This window comes from Nicotiana tabacum, chromosome 13 (assembly GCF_000715075.1).
Source record: "Nicotiana tabacum cultivar K326 chromosome 13, ASM71507v2, whole genome shotgun sequence".
In the NCBI taxonomy this organism is placed as follows: domain Eukaryota; kingdom Viridiplantae; phylum Streptophyta; class Magnoliopsida; order Solanales; family Solanaceae; genus Nicotiana; species Nicotiana tabacum.
In genome coordinates, this window is record NC_134092.1 from 56506616 (window position 1) to 56525295 (window position 18680).

Sequence of the window (18680 nt, forward strand, 5' to 3'; positions counted from 1 at the left end):
ACATACCTCAATCGAGCTTCCTTAAACTCTAAAATGTTTCGGAATTCTTAGCAACTTCAATTTATTTTAGAAATATAAAAAGTTGAACCAAAATTAGGAAGATGATCATGGTTCTAGCTCATTTGAGCATTTTATCAAACACTAGGTGTGCATAAAATTTTCAAGATCCTCTTATGGAGGATTCCATCATCCCACAACCCATTCTTTACCATTTTTAGCTCACAATCCTCCTACACCCTTTGATAACACATGCAAGAAAATAAACAACTCCCATACCCAAGAATAGTCTTGCTAGTTACCCATTCAAAGATAAATTTTGAAATTAAGGGCTAGGGTGTAGAATCTTACCTCTAGGATGAAGACCTATTGAGTTTTCCTTGTTAATCTTCAAAGATTCAAGCAAGAATTGAAGAACAAGTTGTTGAAGAACTCTCTCCCACTCTAGGACACTCTCTAACCCTCAAAATATCATATTTTAGCTTAAAATGGTACAAATCGTCTATTTAACGAAGTAGGGTCGGGTCATAAAAACCCAAAAATGATGCTCTGGAATAGGGTATGCGGTCACACATGCGACCGCAGAATGGATATGCGGTCTGCATATCCGCCGCACAATTGGCCTCCAGAACTGGAAAATATCTGCATGGGTTTGAGGTCGCTATGCGGCCCGCAGACCTATTCTGCGGTCGCATAATGAACCGCAGAACAGTTCTGCGATCGCATAGCCGATCGCAGAATGGCATCCAAACCAGCCCATACCTGCCTCACTATCCGGCCATTATGCGGCCCTCAGAGTGATTCTGCAGTCGCATAATGAAATGCAGAAATGCATTTCTCTGCCAAATATTTTTTCTTTACTCCCCAGTGCATTGTTCAACCGAAAAAGTGCGAGCCGCGGTGAGCTTGCGCGCTGCGAAGAATTTCTAAAATACTCAAACACGTAAGCCTACTTCGGCACCACGAAACCTTAAATTCCTTATGCGAAATTTTACGGGGCCTTACATTCTCCCCCACTTAGGATCATTCGTCCTCAAATGAGGGTCAAATTACATCATTAACATTCTATGTGGCTCGAATTTTAATTCTCACACACCAGTAGTTTCAAAATTTGGCTAACTCCCTAAATTTCCAAACATTTTTCCAGAGTCTCCCTTGTAACTGGGCCTATCCACCTGCCAGAGAACCCCAGAAACACATCCTAAATACATATACATAATCCAACGACGTAACATAACACAAAACAACACCATCTATGGCCTCACAAGCAATATATTACTAGAAAGGAACACCCTTAATGTCAATTTGTACAAATGATACATAATTCATAGAAGGTAACCCTTAGAATTTTCATAGAAAACTTAATAAATACCTGACTATTCTAACAAATAAGGATACTTTTTCTTCATTTCTTCCTCGGCCTCCCAAGTAGCCTCTTCAACCTGTTGGTTTCGCCATAGCACTTTTACGGAGGCAATTTCTTTATTTCTCAACTTTCGGACTTGCCGATCAATAATATAAACCGGAATCTCTTCATAAGCCAATTCCTTATTAACCTCAATAGTCTCAAACGGAACAATGAGTGTCAGGTCTCCAACTGCTTTTTTCAACATAGACACATGAAACACCGGGTGAACTAATGACAACTCGGGTGGTAGCTCAAGCTTGTACGCCACCTCACCTATCCTCTGAATGATTCTGTACAGTCTGACATACCTCGGACTCAATTTCCCTTTCTTACCAAATCGCATTACACCCTTCATGGGGGAAACTTTTAAGAATACCTAATCATCTTCTTTGAACTCTATATCCCTACGACGAATATCCGAATAGGACTTCTGACGGCTCTGAGCAGTCTTCAACCACTCCTTAATGATCTTAACTTTTTCCATAGCCTGATGCGTGAGGTCTGGCCCTATCAACTCTGCTTCCCCAATTTCAAATCACCCAATGGGAGATCTACACCTCCTACCATATAAAGCCTCGAACGGTGCCATCTGAATACTAGCATGATAACTATTGTTGTAGGCAAATTCTATGAGTGAAAAATGATCATCCCAGCTACTTTTGAAGTCTAAAATACAAGCGCGCAACATATTCTCAAGCGTCTGAATAGTTTGATCTGCCTGCCCGTCAGTTTGCAGGTGAAAGGATGTACGAAGATTCACCTCAGTACCCAAACCTTGCTGAAATTTCTTCCAAAATTTAGCAGTGAATTGTGCTCCCCGAACAGATATGATGGAAACTGGAGTGCCATGCAACCTGACTATTTCTTTGATATACAACTGAGCATACTATTCTACTGTGTCAGTAGCCTTAACCGGCAAAAAGTGTGTTGATTTCGTGAGTCAATCCACAACCACCCAAATTGAGTCAAACTTGCGTGGAGTGCACGGTAGTCCTACCACAAAGTCCATATTAATCATTTTCAACTTCCACATTGGAATTTTTATGTTCTGTGCCAACCCATCGGGTCGTTGGTGTTCGGCCTTTACTTGCTTATAATTCGGACATCTTTCCACAAAGTCCACCACATTCCTCTTCACGTCATTCCACCAATAGAATTCCTTGAGATCATGATACATTTTTGTAGAGCCCGGGTGCACGGAATACCTAAAAGTGTGAGCCTCGGTCATAATTCTTTCTCGGAGACCATCCACATTTGGAACACATAACCGCCCTTGGTACCTTAGCGTACCATCATCCAAGCCGAGAGAAAAAGCCATTGTCTTATGTTTATGAATCCCCTCCTTCAATTGCACCAAAAATGGATCGTTGTATTGCTTCTCTTTGACTTCCACAACAAGAGATGATTCAACCCTATTTTGTATAATTACCCCTCCTTTACTAGAGTCCGCAAGACAAATTCCCAAACTAGCCAATCGGTGAACTTACTTGGCCAATGGCCTTTGATATGTCTCCAAGTGAGCCAAACTACCCATGGATTTTTGGCTAAGAGCATCCGCCACAACATTGGCCTTTCCCGGGTGATACAGGATATTGATGTCGTAATCTTTGAGTAACTCAAGCCATTTTCTCTGCCTCAGATTCAGCTCCTTCAGCTTGAAAATATATTGAAGGCTCTTATGGTTCGTGAATATACCCACATGGACCCCATAAAGGTAATGACGCCAAATCTTCAACGCAAATACTACCGCTGCAAGTTCTAAGTCATGTGTTGGATAATACTTTTCATGATTCTTGAGTTGCCTAGAAGCATAAGCTATTACCTTGCCCTATTGCATTAATACACATCCAAGCCCAATTCTTGAAGCATCACAATATAACACAAATCCATCTTCACCCTATGGTAAGGTCAACACCAGTGCCGTAGTCAATCTTGATTTCAGCTTCTGGAAACTCCTTTCACAAGCATCTGACCATTAGAACTTAACTGCCTTCTGAGTCAATTTAGTCAACGGAGAGGCAAGGGTAGAAAACCCCTCCATGAATTTTATGTAATACCCAACTAAGCCTAAGAAACTGCGAATCTCTGTTGGAGATGTAGGCTTAGGCCAATTCCTCACAGCCGCAATCTTTTGAGGATCAACCATAATTCATTCACTAAAGACTACATGACCCAAGAATGTGACAGATTTAAGCCAAAATTCATTTCGAACATTTTGCATATAGTTGATGTTGCTGAAGAGTCTGCAGAACTTCCCTAAGATGGTTAGCATGGTCCTCCCGACTTCGGGAATACACAAGAATATCGTCAATGAACACTATCACAAAGGAGTCAAGAAAAGGCTTGAAGACTCGATTCATAAGATCCATGAAAGCTGCTGGGGCATTTGTTAGCCCAAAAGACATTACCAAAAATTCAAAGTGCCCATATCGGGTTCTAAAAGCTGTTTTCGGAACATCCTGCTCCCTGATCTTCAATTGGTGATATCCGGATATTAAATCGACCTTGGGGAAGTACCTAGCACCCTTCAATTGGTCAAACAAGTCATCTATCCTTGGCAGTGGGTACTTATTCTTGATTGTGACCTTGTTAAGCTGCCGATAGTCAATACACATTCTCAGTGACCCATCTTTCTTTCTTACAAAAAGGACTGGTGCGCCCCAAGGCGACACACTCTGCCGGATGAAACCCTTTTCTAACAAATCTCTCAATTGTTCCTTTAGCTGAACTCCTTCAATTCTGCTGGTGCCATTCGGTAGGGTGGAATAGATATAGAATACGTGTCTGGCATCACATCAATCCCAAAATCAACCTCCCTGTCTGGTGGAATCTCAGGAAGTTCATCCGGAAAGACTCCCGAAAATTCATTCACAACAGGCACGGACTCGAGTGTAGGTACCTCGGTATCGGTGTCCGTAACCGGACCAAATGGTAAATACACCCCTTGTTGATCATTTTTGTGGCCTCAAGGTAAGAAATAAACCTACCCTTCGGCACTACATCATCACCCTTCCACTCAATAACTTGTTCGTTCGGAAATTCTAACCTAACAATCCTGGTTCGGCAATCAAGCTTGGCAAAAGAAGAATAAGGCCAATCCATCCCCATTATCACATCAAAATAGACGATTCTCAATTCAATAAGATCGGCCACGGTGTCCCGACCACGCAACGTGACAACAAAATAACTATAAACCCGCGTGGCCAAAATAGACTCACCAACCGGAGTAGATACAGAAAACGGCTCATGAAGTTGTTCCGGTTCTATCCCAAATTCCATAGCAACATAAGGAGTGACATATGACAAAGTGGAACTGGGATCAATAAGAGCATATACATCATGGAATTGGACAGATAATATACATGTGACAACATCTGGAGAAGCCTCTGAATCTCGACGCCTCCGCATAGCATAAAATCTGTTGGGTCCTCCCGAATTCTGTGCACCACCCCTAACTGCACCACGCCATGCGGGTGTTGGGGTGCTTCAAGCTGGAGGTGTTATGGATGTAGTAGCTGCAGAATTAGCTGGCTGCGCCGCACCTCTGCCCTTGTTTTGACAGGACGAGCGGCAATCCCTCTGAATGTGACCCCCCTCACACCGCACCCATAGCATATCGGTAGGTCCATGAAACAGGCCCCAAAGTGCATCTTCCAACACTTAGGGCATAGGAGCCTCTGCTACTGAAACCTTCCGTCGGGCCGACCCTGCTGGTGGGGTCCCCTGTTACCCTGACTAGGTCCAGATGACTGTGCACTCATCGAAGACTGAGCGAATGATTGAGATGGTCCTGATGACCCTCCCCTGAATGCTGACCTACCATCACCAAAGTTGCCCGCGGACCGGGCCTTGCTATTACTCTGACACTCCATTATATTCTTCGATTTGCAGGTCTCTGTGGTTTGAGAAAATACCACCATCTTACCATAGTTCATATCGGAATTCAAGGCAGCTGTAGCGGCCTCATTAATAACCAAGGGACAAAGGCCCTATACAAACCGACGCACTCTAGCCTAGATAGTGGGCAACATGTGAATAGCATACTTGGACAGGCGTGCAAACTCCATATGGTACTCCCACACATTCATACTACCCTGCTTCAGGATTTCATACCCAGCGGCACGGGCTGCCTTAGTTTCGACAGGCAAGAAATGATCCATAAAGGCATCTGTGAACTCACCCCACCTTACTGGAGGGCTCCCCTCCTCACGGGATTCCTCCCACAACTCAAACCAAGAATAGGCCACCCCTTTCAGGCGGTAGGAGTCCAACTCCACTCCCTCCGTCTCTGTAGCATGCATAATCCGGAGAGTCTTGTACATCTCATCAATGAAGTCTTATGGGTCCTCCTCGAGATTAGTACCCGTAAACACTGGAGGATCTAACTAAAGAAACTTATTCACCCTGGAACTAGAAGATTCCCCTGGCTAACTGGAAGAAGTAGGCCCAACACTCGATCTCTGGGCTTGAGAAGCCACTATCCATGCCAACATTTGTATGGCTCCCCTAAGATCAACATTAGAAACACTAGAATCTGAAGTTGGAGCTGGAGGTGGGGCTGGAATATCAGTTGGTGGGACTGTTGCACCTTCAGTAGGTGTAGGGATAGGTACGGTATGATCAACTGTGGTAGAATCAGGCAGCGTAGTAACTGGGGAAATATCCTCACCCCTCGGGTGCTCACCCACATCATCAAATATAGGATCAACTGCCACTCCCAGGGTGACATTGGCTTTTTGGCCAGTTCTTGCCTTTTTCTTAGGTGCCATATACTGAAAATTAGAGCAATGCAAGAGTTAAAGGAGGAACAATCTTACAATCAGCTTTATCGCACGATCGAGAACATGAAAGATGGGTATTATTCCTAAATGCCCAAGTAGCATCCTAGTTATAGATGCGGTCGACAACACACTGATAAGGACTCTACTAGACACGAAACTGGGATATCCTAGGACACTTTAAAACCTTAGGCTCTGATACCAAGTTTGTCACGCCCCAAACTCGGGGAGCGCGACCGGCGCTCAACCGAGTGAACCCGGCCTAGCAAGCCTATTAGATTTGCTTCTACCCAAACTCATCCATGAATAAGGATAATACATATTTTTGTTAATAAGATAATAAGGTGATCATGTCTACAATACCAATTCATTACCTTATTTAATAATTCTCAAAACACACACACACCCCTTCATGGTTCAAAGTGGAACGAGTGATTTAATCATAACACAACTTGTTTAACATTCCCAACATCCATACACAACCCACACTTAGTCTACGGAGCCTCTAAATTATCAAAGAGTACAATGATAGTGCCGGCAACAAGGCTCCGACTATACCTCAAAACACGATAACACATACGAAACAAAAGATGCTCAACCCCAGAATGAGATGGGGCTCACCAAGTCAACTGGGAAGAATGAGCACTGCTATCACTGGTCAGTATCCTCCGTTGTAGAACCACCTGCATCCATTAAAGATGCAGCGCCCCCGGCAAAAGAGACTTTAGTTTATGTCGAATAGTACTAGTATGAAAACCAAACATCAATTTAGGAACTCGGAAATACAATACGAATATGATAAACCAGGTCGACAATAGAATATCATAGATAGTCGTTAAAACCAAAGCAAGCTTATCAAGAGCTGTCATTAATATTTATAGAATTTAAGATGAGATCCTCTGTAACCATTTTCACCCAAAGCGGCCCCGCCGCCTCACCCTAATATATGCAGGTGGAGGTGTAAGCACAATACCAAATCTCTACTTAAGCGTCCCTGCCGCTTCACCCCAATGTATGCTGGTGGAGGTGTAAACACAATACCCATTTTCACACAATGCGGCCCCGCTGCCTTACCCCAGTACATGCAGGTGGAAATGCATCAACGATACCAATACCTACACAAAGCGGCCATGCCACCTCACCCCAATATATATAGGTGGGTGGTGGTGCAACAACAATACCAAAATCATACACAAAGCGGCATTGCCGCCTCACCCCAATGTATGTGGGTAGAGGTGTAAACCCAATCACAATCTCTACAAGATTTGGCATAATAATTTCCCCATAGATCACGACTTGGAATTATAACATGTAGATACACAATCCATAGCTTGGAACACATCCTCGATTTATAAAAGCAATATAATAAGAGCAATTGAAACATGAATTGAACATATATCTTTGTCACAATACTTATTCGGAATACTTGATTTGTAATAAATATCTTGGAACTTACAAGGATATTGGGGTTCTAATTCTTAACGAAAAGTTAAGCCAACATACCTCAATTGAGCTTCCTTAAACTCTAGAATATTCCGGAATTCTTAGCAACTTCAACATATTTTAAAAAAATAACAAGTTGAACCAAAATTAGGAAGAATATCATGGTTCTAGCTCATTTGAGCATTTTATCAAACACTAGGTGTGCATTAAGGTGTCAAGGTCCTATTATGGAGGATTCTATCATCCCACAACCCATTCTTTACCATTTGTAGCTCACAATCATTCTACACCCTTTGATAACACATACAAGCAAAATAAACAACTCTCATACCCAAGAATTGTCTTGCTAGTTACCCATTCTAAGATAAATTTCGAAATTAAGGGCTAGGGTGTAGAATCTTACCTCTAGGATGAAGACATAGTGAGTTTTCCATGTTAATCTTCAAAGATTCGAGCAAGAATTGAAGAACAAATTGTTGAAGAACTCTCTCCCACTCTAGGGCACTATCTAACCCTCAAAATATCATATTTTAGCTCTAAAATGGTACAAATCGTCTATTTAACGAACTAGGGTCGGGTTATAAAAACCCAAAAATAAATCTCCAAAATAGGGTATGCGGTCCGCATATCGGCCGTAGAATGGGCCTCCAGAACTGGGAAAAATCTGCCTGGGTTTGCGGTCGCATAATGAACCGCAGAACAGTTCTGCGGTCGCATAGTCGATCGCAGAATGACATCCAAACCAGCTCATACCTGCCTCACTCAGCGCCCATTATGCGGCCCGCAGAGTGATTCTGAGATCGCACAATGGACCGCAGAAATGCATTTCTCTGCCAAATATTTTTTCTTTACTCCCTGTTGCATTGTTCAACCCAAAAAGTCCGAGCCACAAAGAATTTCTAAAATACTCAAACACGTAAGCCTACTCCGGCACCACGAAACCTTAAATTCCTTATGCGAAATTTTACGGGGCCTTACATTCTCCCCCACTTAGGATCAATCATCCTCGAATGAGGGTCAAATTCCATCATTAGCATTCAATGTGACCCGACTATTAATTCTCACACACCAGTAGTTTCAAATTTTGGATAACTCCCTAAATTTCCAAAAAGTTTGCCAGAGTTTCCCTTGTAACTGGCATATCCACCTGCCACAGAACCCCAGAAACACATCCTAACAACATATACATAATCCAACGACGTAACATAACACAAAATAACACCAACTGTGGCCCCACAAGTAATATATTACCAGAAAGGAACACCCTTAATGTCAATTTGTACAAATAATACATAATTCATAGAAGGTAACCCTTAGAATTTTCATAGAACACAACTTTATAAATATCTGGCTATTCAAACCAGTAATGATACTTTTTCTTCATTTCTTCCTTGGCCTCCCAAGTAGCCTCTTCAACCTGTTGGTTTCGCCATAGCACTTTCACGGAATCAATTTCTTTATTTCTCAACTTTCGGACTTGCCGATCACTAATAGAAATTGGAATCTCTTCACAAGTCAACTCCTCATTAATCTCAATAGTCTCAACCGAAACAATGAGTGTCGGGTCTCCAACTACTTTCTTCAATATAGACACATGAATTGTCTGGTGAACTAATGACATCTCGGGTGGTACCTCAAGCTTGTACATCACCTCCCCGATCCTCTTAATGATTCCATACGGTCCGACATACCTCGAACTCAATTTACCTTTCTTACCAAATCGCATTACACCCTTCATGGGGGAAACCTTCAAGAATACCCAATCATCTTCTTTGAACTCCAAATCCCTACGACGAATATTCAAATAGGACTTCTGATGTCTGTGAGCAGTCTTCAACCGCTCCTTAATGATCTTAACTTTTTCCATAGCCTGATATACGAGGTCTGACCCTATCAACTCTGCTTCCCCAATTTCAAACCACCCAATGGGAGATCTACATCTCCTACCATATAAAGCCTTGAACGATGCCATATGAATACTAGCATGATAACTATTGTTGTAGGCAAATTCTATTTGTGGAAAATGATCATCCCAGCTACCTTTGAAGTCTAGAACACAAGCGCGCAACATATCCTCAAGCATCTGAATAGTTCGCTCTACTTGCCGTCAGTCTGCGGGTGAAAGGTTGTACTAAGATTCACCTCAGTACCCAAACCTTGCTGAAATGTATTCCAAAAATTAGCAGTGAATTGTGCTCCCCGATCAGATATGATGGAAACTGGAGTGCCATGCAACCTTACTATTTCTTTGATATAAAATTGAGCATATTGTTCCGTTGTGTCGGTAGCCTTAACCGGCATAGTGAACCGCAGAACAGTTATGCGATCGCATAGTTGATCGTTGAATGGCATCCAAACCAGCCCATACTTGCCTCACTCTCCGGCCGTTATGCGGCCCGTAGAGTGATTCTGCGGTCGCATAATGGACCGCAGAAATGTATTTCTATGCCAAAAATTTTTCCTTTACTCCCCAGTGCATTATTCAACTCAAAACGTCCGAGCCGCGATGAGCTTACGAGCCGTGACGAGCTTACGAGCCGCGAAGAATTTCTAAAATCCTCAAACACGCAAGCCTACTTCGGCCCCACGAAACCTTAAATTCCTTATGCAAAATTTTACGGGGCCTTACAAAAATAAAAAAATGAAAGTATGGAATATGAGATACGGCCACCGTGCCATGAATGAAGAATTATAAGTATGGCCAAGAGAGCCAATGAAATAATGATGTGGTGAATGGTTGAAAGTACTAATGAAGATATATATATATATATATAGTGTGAAAGATAATGAGTTCAATATAAAATATATTTGTACTTTTGTTTCCCTTATGTGCAAAATAAAATGTTTTTGGGAGTATCGTTAGTCACCGAGAAGGGTAGATTGGAATAACCAAACCCTGAAACTACATGTGCCAGTGTAGGGTGCATTGTGCTTATTCCCCTTGTTTGGGATGAGATTATTGTGATGAGAATATTCCCCTTTATTGGGATGAGATGAATACTAGAAAAGTGTGATGTAGATCCACATGGTATTGTGGTGAGATGGCCTAGCTGATCAGGTCGTGATCAGATGCCATGTCGCACACGTGGTGATGATTGTGTTGGAAATTCTAATTGAAATTGTTATTGAGATTGTAATTGTGATACACCTCAACCCGCACACATTGGGGTGAGGCGGCGAGGCCGCTTTTTGTAGAGATTGTGATTGCAATACACCTACATCCGCACACATTGGGGTGAGGCGGCAGGGCCTCTTTGTGTAGAGATTGTGATTGTGATTACACTTTCACCCCAACACATTGGGGTGAGGCGGCGGGGTCGCTTTCTGTAGAGATTGTGATTGTAATTACACCTCCATCCACACACATTTGGGTGAGGTGGCGGGGCTGCTTTTTGTAGATCGAATGTCTTTGGGTGAGACGGCCTAGCCGATCGGGCCGTGATCGGACTCCGTGCTAAAATACGATGGTATATCGGTACTAATGATCTCCCAACCAAAAATATATATTATATCCGTATTTTGAAAATTGTTATTTTTAAACTTGGCATTTGGATATTGTTGATTCTCACTGATATTATGATTGTACTTGCTCGTATTATTTATCATTCTATTGAGAGGGTGTTTTGTCATTCATACTAGTACTATTTCATATGAACTAACATCCCTTTTGCCGGGGATGCTGCATCTTCAATGGATGCAGGTAGTTCCATAGCAGGTGACATTGATCAGTGATAGCAGTACACTCTATTTCCAGTAGACTTGGTGAGCCCCACTTCATTTCCAGGCTTTATGTTATTTGACGTTATATTTTTTTCTTTGAGGTATAGCTTCGGCCATGTCGCCGACACATCCATTCTTCACTTCTGTTATACATAGAAGCTCCGTAGACCGGTTGTGGGTGGTGTCTGATGTTGGGAATTGAACTAGAAGTGTTGGTATTTGACAAACCTGTTTTGCATCATATCTATAAACTTGTAATAGTTTGGAAATCGTAAATGGATATCTTTTGAATAATAGGAAAAGAATGTGGAACACTTTATTCTCCTCGTGTATATCTCTTGATATTGATTTTATATTGGTCATGGGTAAGATTGGATAGAAGGCATCAAGTAGGGGGTATCTCAGTTAAGCACTGGTCGTGTTCCCCAAGGTCGGGGCATGACATGGAGGTGGTAAGAGCTATTAAAGGACTATGATATCACCATTCTTTATCATCTCGAGAAGGCCAATATGGTGGATGATGCTTTGAGCAGGAAGGATGAGAGCATGGGGAGTCTTGCATATATTCCAGCTGGAGAGAGACAGTTAGCATTGTATGTTCAGGCCAATAGGTTTGTGAGATTGGATGTTTCGGAGCCTAGCCGGGTTCTTTCTTTCGTGATTTCACGGTCTTCTTTGTTTGAATGCATCAAGGCGCATCAATATAATGATCCCCACTTGCTTGTCCTTAGGGATACGGTGCAGCACGGTGATGCCAAGGCATTTTTTGTTGGAGATGATGGGGAGTTACGGATGCAGGGTCAGATTTGTATTCCCAATGTGGATGGGTTGCGTGAATTAATTCTTAGTAGGCCCACAGTTTGTGATATTCCATTCATCGGGGTGCCGCAAAGATGTACCAGGATTTGGGGTTGCACTACTGGTGGAGTATGTGGCTTAGTGTTTGAACTGTCAGCAGGTTAAGTACGAGCATCAGAGACCAGGTGGTTTGCTTCAGAGGATTGATATTCTAGAGTGGAAGTGGGAGCGTATCACCGTGGATTTTATAGCTGGACTTCCAAGGACCTTGAGGAAATTCGATGCAGTATGGGTCATAGTGGACAGGCTGACCAAGTCTGCACACTTCATTCCAGTTATGACTACCTATTCTTCAGAGAATCTAGCTCGAATTTATATTCATGAGTTTGGTCGCCTTCATGGTGTGCCGGTGTCTATCATTTCAGATCGTGACACACAGTTCACATTGAATTTTTGGAGACCTGTGCAGTGTGAGTTAGGCACATAGGTCTTGCTGAGTACAACATTTCATCCCCATACGGACGGACAGTCTCAACACACTATTCAAATATTGGAAGACATTCTACATGCATGTATTATTGATTTTGGGGGTTCGTGGGATCAGTTCCTACTGCGCGCAGAGTTCGCCTACAACAATAGCTATCGATCGAGTATTCAGATAGCTCTCTATGAGGACTTATATGGGACGCGGTGTCATTCTCCAGTTGGTTGGTTAGAGCCGGGGGAGGATAGGTTTTTGGGCACTGATTTGGTTCAGGATTCCTTGGAGAAGGTGAAGTTGATTTAGGATCGATTTCGTACATCACAGTCCAGACATAAGAGTTATGCTTATCGGAGGGCTTGTGATGTATCATTCATGGTAGGAGAGAGGATCCTGCTTAGATTTTCACCCATGAAGGGTGTGATAAGGTTTGGGAAGAAGGGCAAGTTGACACCTAGGTATATTTGTCCTTTTGAGATCTTTCAAATGGTTGGTGAGGTGTCCTACATACTTGCATTGAAACCCAGCTTATTGGGAGTTCACCCGGTGTTCCATGTTTCCATGTTACGGAAGTATTTTTGTGATCCATCACATGTATTAGATTTCAGTTCAATCTAATTGGACAGGGATTTGACATATGTTGAGGAGCCGGTGGCTATCTTAGATAGGCAGGTCCCGAAGTTGAGGTCAAAGAACATTGCTTTAGTGAAGATTTAATAGAGGGGTCAACTGGTCAAGAAGGTGACCTAGGATACCGAGAATGACATGCGGAGTGGTTATCCTCACCTTTTTGGCAGTTCAGGTATGTCTCTATGAACGTTCGAGGAGGGGGGGAATATAACGACCTGCCGGTTGTTTTGTGAATTTGAGCCATGTTTCCCCTTTTGAAGCTTCCCATATATGTATTTGTGCTTTTGTGACTTGTAAGGATGGTTGGTTTCATTTTGGGAAGGTTTTGGAATGATTTGGATCCATTAGTTCTTGGTTTAGAAGCTTAAATTGGAAATGTTGATCGACGTTTGACTTTTATGAAAAGGATCTCGGAATGGTATTTTAATGGTTCTGATAGGTTTGTATTGTGATTTTAGAATTGGGCGTATGCCCGAAATTGAATTCGGAGATCCCTAGGTTGATTTAACTTGTTTTGTCGAAAGTAGGCAATTTGATGGTTTAGAAATATTCTATGATTTACTGTACATTAACTTTATGGCTATCGGGCTTGGATTTCAGTTTTGAGACTTAGAATAGGTCCATTTTGTCATTTGGAGCTTATCTGCAAAATTTTGTGTCATTCCGAGTTAGTTTGATAGGAATCAGAAGCTTGATTGTGATTCTAGTGATTCTTGTGTTCATTGTGAAATTTCACGTGTTTTGATGTCCGATTCTTGGTTCCATATTTTATTTTGGTGTTTGATTGCACGAGCGAATTCTTATGATGTTTTAGACTTATGTGGACGTTTGGTGTGGAGCCCCGAGGGATCGGGTGTGTTTCGAACTTGTTTCAAATTGGATTGAATCGGTTTCAGGTTGCTCGTGTGTTGGTGCTGGATTTATCATAATTGTGATGCGTGAAGTAGGTAGGGAGGGCTCAGGTATCGCAAATGCGATGCCTTGCTCGCAATTGCGAAGAATAGGCTTGGGATGGGTAGGTCGCAATTGCGACCATTTGGCTGCATTTGCATAAGGGACACACTCACATTTGCAAAGTCAGTGTCGCATTTGCGACATTTCCTTGTGTTGTCAGGCGCCGCCATTGCGAGGTGTTGTCCGCAATTTGCTACTTCTGTACCTGAACAAAAGGGCCGAAAAATGGGACTTAGCTTTATTTATCATATTTCAGAATCCTATACTCGGTAGGAGGCGATTTTGAAGAGGGATTTTCACATACAACTATTGGGTAACTTATTTTGATCAATTTTCAATTATATTACATGATTATTTATGAGATTTAACCTCTAATCCATTGAATTTGAAGAGAATATTTGGGGGATTTTGTCTATGTTTTGCAAAATAAAAATTATAAATTTGAGAGTCGAATTGGACTCGGATTTGAAAGCAAAACACATATACGGACTCGTGGGGATATAGGTAGTCGAGATCTACCCTTGGACTCGGATTTTGACCGGGCGGACTCGGGGTTTCCATTTGTTGACTTTTGGGGAATTATGTAAAGATATTATCTTAATTAATTAAAATTGATTTCTCTTACATTGTTTGATGATATTAAGTCATTTTTTGTTAGATTTGAGCGGTGCGGAGGCAAAATTTAAGGGAAAAGCCATTTTTGAGTGTTGATTTGGCCTAGTTGAGGTAAGGAACTTACCTAACTTTGTGTGGGAGAAATACCCCGTAGAATTGAGCTTAAATTGCACCATTTGAATTATGTGGAAGACGTGTACATGAGGTGACGACTGTGTACATGGGCTTATATGTAGAAATTGACCGGTTTATACTCTTAGGTTACTTATAAGCATTTAATTGTAGTTGTTATTACATGTTATATCTTTTCTGGTTGAGTTTACTCTTAAGCATTTAATTGTAGTTGTTATTACATGTTATCTCTTTCATTGTTGAGTTATTATTATGCATTAAGTCGTAGTTGTTATTACATGCTATCTCTTTTATGATTGAGTTTATTTTATGCATTTAATTGAAGTTATATTTCATTGTTGAGTTTAATCTCCCGTTTCATTGTGTTGTTGTTGAGACTCTTGTATATATTGTTGTTGAGCCGTGGGCAATGAATTGTTGTGATATTGGTATTGTTGTTCTGAAAATGTTGTGGCATATGGGCACGTGTGGTGCAAGTCTATTATTGTGTTGTGATGAGATGCGTACGCGGCGGTATAAGGGTGGTGATATTGCATGCGGCGAGATAAGGTGGACGTATGCGCATGTTTCTAGTAAGGGAAATTACTTCATTTAAAGCGCACGCGGCAAGATAAGGGGGCTAATGCACGTGAAGCTATTTTAGGAAAAATATTTTTAAAATAAAGGAAAGGCTCACGTAGAAATATAAGGAAGATTGTGATTTTGACTTGTGAAATGTGAATATGAGGTGTGATACCTCGGGGTGATTTTTGTTGTTAATTTTATGTTGGAAACGGCTTGTTGATTTGAACGGTTATTGTTTTTTCTTAATTCATTTCACTTGCTATTTTTACCATATGTTCACTCTTTGTTGTCATTTATTGCTTTTACTTCCGTTATTATCCTTATATTAATTTTCAGCTTTGTTGTCATTTATTGCTTTTACTTCTATTGTTAGCCTTATATTAAAATTATGCTTTGTTGTCATTTCTTGCTTTTACTTCTCGTTGTTAGATTATTTTAATTTTCACTTTTGTTGTCATTTATTGCTTTTAGTTCTATTGTTAGCCTTATATTAAAATTATGCTTTGTTGTCATTTCTTGCTTTTACTTCTCGTTGTTAGATTATTTTAATATTTTGCACAGGTTTCTATGTATATTAAGTGTCTTGACTTGACGTCATCACTACTCTACCAAGGTTAGTCTTGATACTTACTGGGTACCATTGTGGTGTACTCATACTACGTTTCTGCTAATTTTTGTGCAGATCCAAGTACCTCTGCCCATGCCGTATGCTAGTGAGTTGATTCAGACATCGCGGAGACTTCATGGTATACCTTCTTGACACTCGCAGGCCTCAGAGTCACCTTCTAGTAATCATATGCTACTGTTTCTTTTGTTTCCGAACAGTATTATAATAGAGATTCCTATTGTATTTCAGTAGAGCTTATAATTCTGTACTGCCAGTTTTGGGTTGTATTACTGTTTGGTCATTTTGATGATGATATGCCACTCATCCATTTTTGCTTTATAGTTAATTGGATTTAACCTGTTGTTCTCATCATGTGTTAGGCGTACCTAGTCTTAGAGACTAGGTGCCATCATGATTCCGAAGGTGCAATTTTAGGGTTGTGATGGTGCTAGATATTCCCATCTCAGGGTCTTAAGCAGGAAATTTTCACATCTGGTATGCACGATCTAATAGGGCCTCAAACTGGGCCACATTGCAAGAACTCTCTTTCTAGTGGTGCCCTTACCTGCTGCAGTCTTAGCGCTCTCGCTAGCTGTAATATTTCCAATTGCAAGCATCTCGGTATCATTAGGAAATATAAGTCCTGAATTAAACCTTTGTGACTAAGCTCTATTGCACCATGTGGATTTGAAAGAAGGCTAACAAACTACTAAATGCCTTGTAGCTACCTATTTATATAATGTGATTCATAACACATCTATAAACAAGATTCTACTAGACAGGGCTTGTAGACTCCCTATGACACACCTGCTCAGATACCAAGTTTGTCACACCCCAAACCTAGGGAGGTGTGGCCAGCACCCAGTGCCTTACTCAGCCCGAGCATACTACTCTGTAACTGTGAACTTTGGAGGGTATCCCTCAACTTAGGCTGACAAGACCTACCTGCAAGCCGACAATACCAATCAAGACTGACGAGGCCATATTCTGAATAATCTAAAAATAACTTCTATCTCATCTGAAGGGTAAACATACCCAAGAATCTCATATACATAATTGTGCAAGCCGACGAGGCCGCCATGAATGTCTACAACCAGTAATATCAAACATAAAATATACACAGGGCTGGCAAAGCCATAGTAATAACATACAACATATACATGACTCGTCTACGAGCCTCTAAAGATAAATGAACCGTATGATGGTCGGCATAGGGCCTCAACCTACCCATCAAACATGTATATACAAAATAGACTCCAAAGTCTAGACCTAGTAACTCCGGGGGAGTGGAGGTTATCAATCAAGCTGATGTCTGGCTTTGTATACTGGGGAGGTCTATCCGACTGTCTATCAGGACCAATAGGCATGAAATGCAGCATCCCCGGCAAAAAGGATGTCAGTACGAAATAATGTACTGAGTATGTAAGGTAGTAGAAAAAGTTAAAGATGAAACTGAACTGATAATATAATAACTAAAAGTAACTTGGATTCAAAGATGATCTAAAGATATTCTTACGTGCTGATACTGACTCAACTCTCTCAATATAGTAAGTAAAATAGATATCCGACCCTATAAGGCTCAGTATGTGTAACTGCCCAGCCGTAGTTGGCTCGCTCATAGTGTTCAGCCATACTAGGCTCGGTACCTAAATCATTACTCGGCCATTCTGGGCTTGCTCATAGTCGCTCAGCAACAGTAGGCTCGGTATATAACTTACCATTTGATCGAAGGTTGTCCAATAGGATTCTGCCTGCCTATTAGAGCTTGGTGGTGGTGAGGGAGTTTACAGATGTGTTCCATGCAGACCTACCTGGTATGCCACCCGATAGGGATATTGATTTTGGCATCGGTCACTCAGCCCATATCTATTCCGTCGTACCGCATGGCTGCAGTTGAGTTGAAGAAATTAAAGGAGCAGCTGTAGAAATTGCTAGATAAAGGTTTCATCAGACGAAATGTTTCACCTTGGGTGCTCTAGTTCTATTTGTGAAGAAGAAAGATGATTCCATGAGAATGTACATTGACTACAGGAAATTGAATAAGGCTACTATCAAAAAGAAGTATCCACAACCATGTATTGATGATTTATTTGATCAGATTCATGGAGATAGGGTATTCTAGAAGATTGATTTGAAATCGGGGTACCATCAGTTGAAGATCAGGGGTTCGGACATTCCTAAGACGGCCTTCAGGAACCGTTATGGGCAATATGAGTTCTTGGTAATGTCATTTAGGCTAACCAATGCCCCAGTAAATTTTATGCACTTGATGAACAGTGTGTTTCAGCCTTATCTAGGTTCCTTCGTTATTGTGTTCATTGATAATATATTTGTTTATTCTCACAGCCGGGAGGAGTACGAGAAGCATTTGAGGATCGTGCTCCAGACTTTAAGGGAGAAAAAGCTATATGCTAACTTCTCTGACTGTGAGTTTTGGTTAGAGGTGATGGCATAATTGGTCCACATGGTGTCTAGTGACAGATTAAAGTGGATCCAAAGAAGATTGAGGTTGTTCGGAGTTGGCTCAGACCTTCCACCGCTATGAAGATTTGG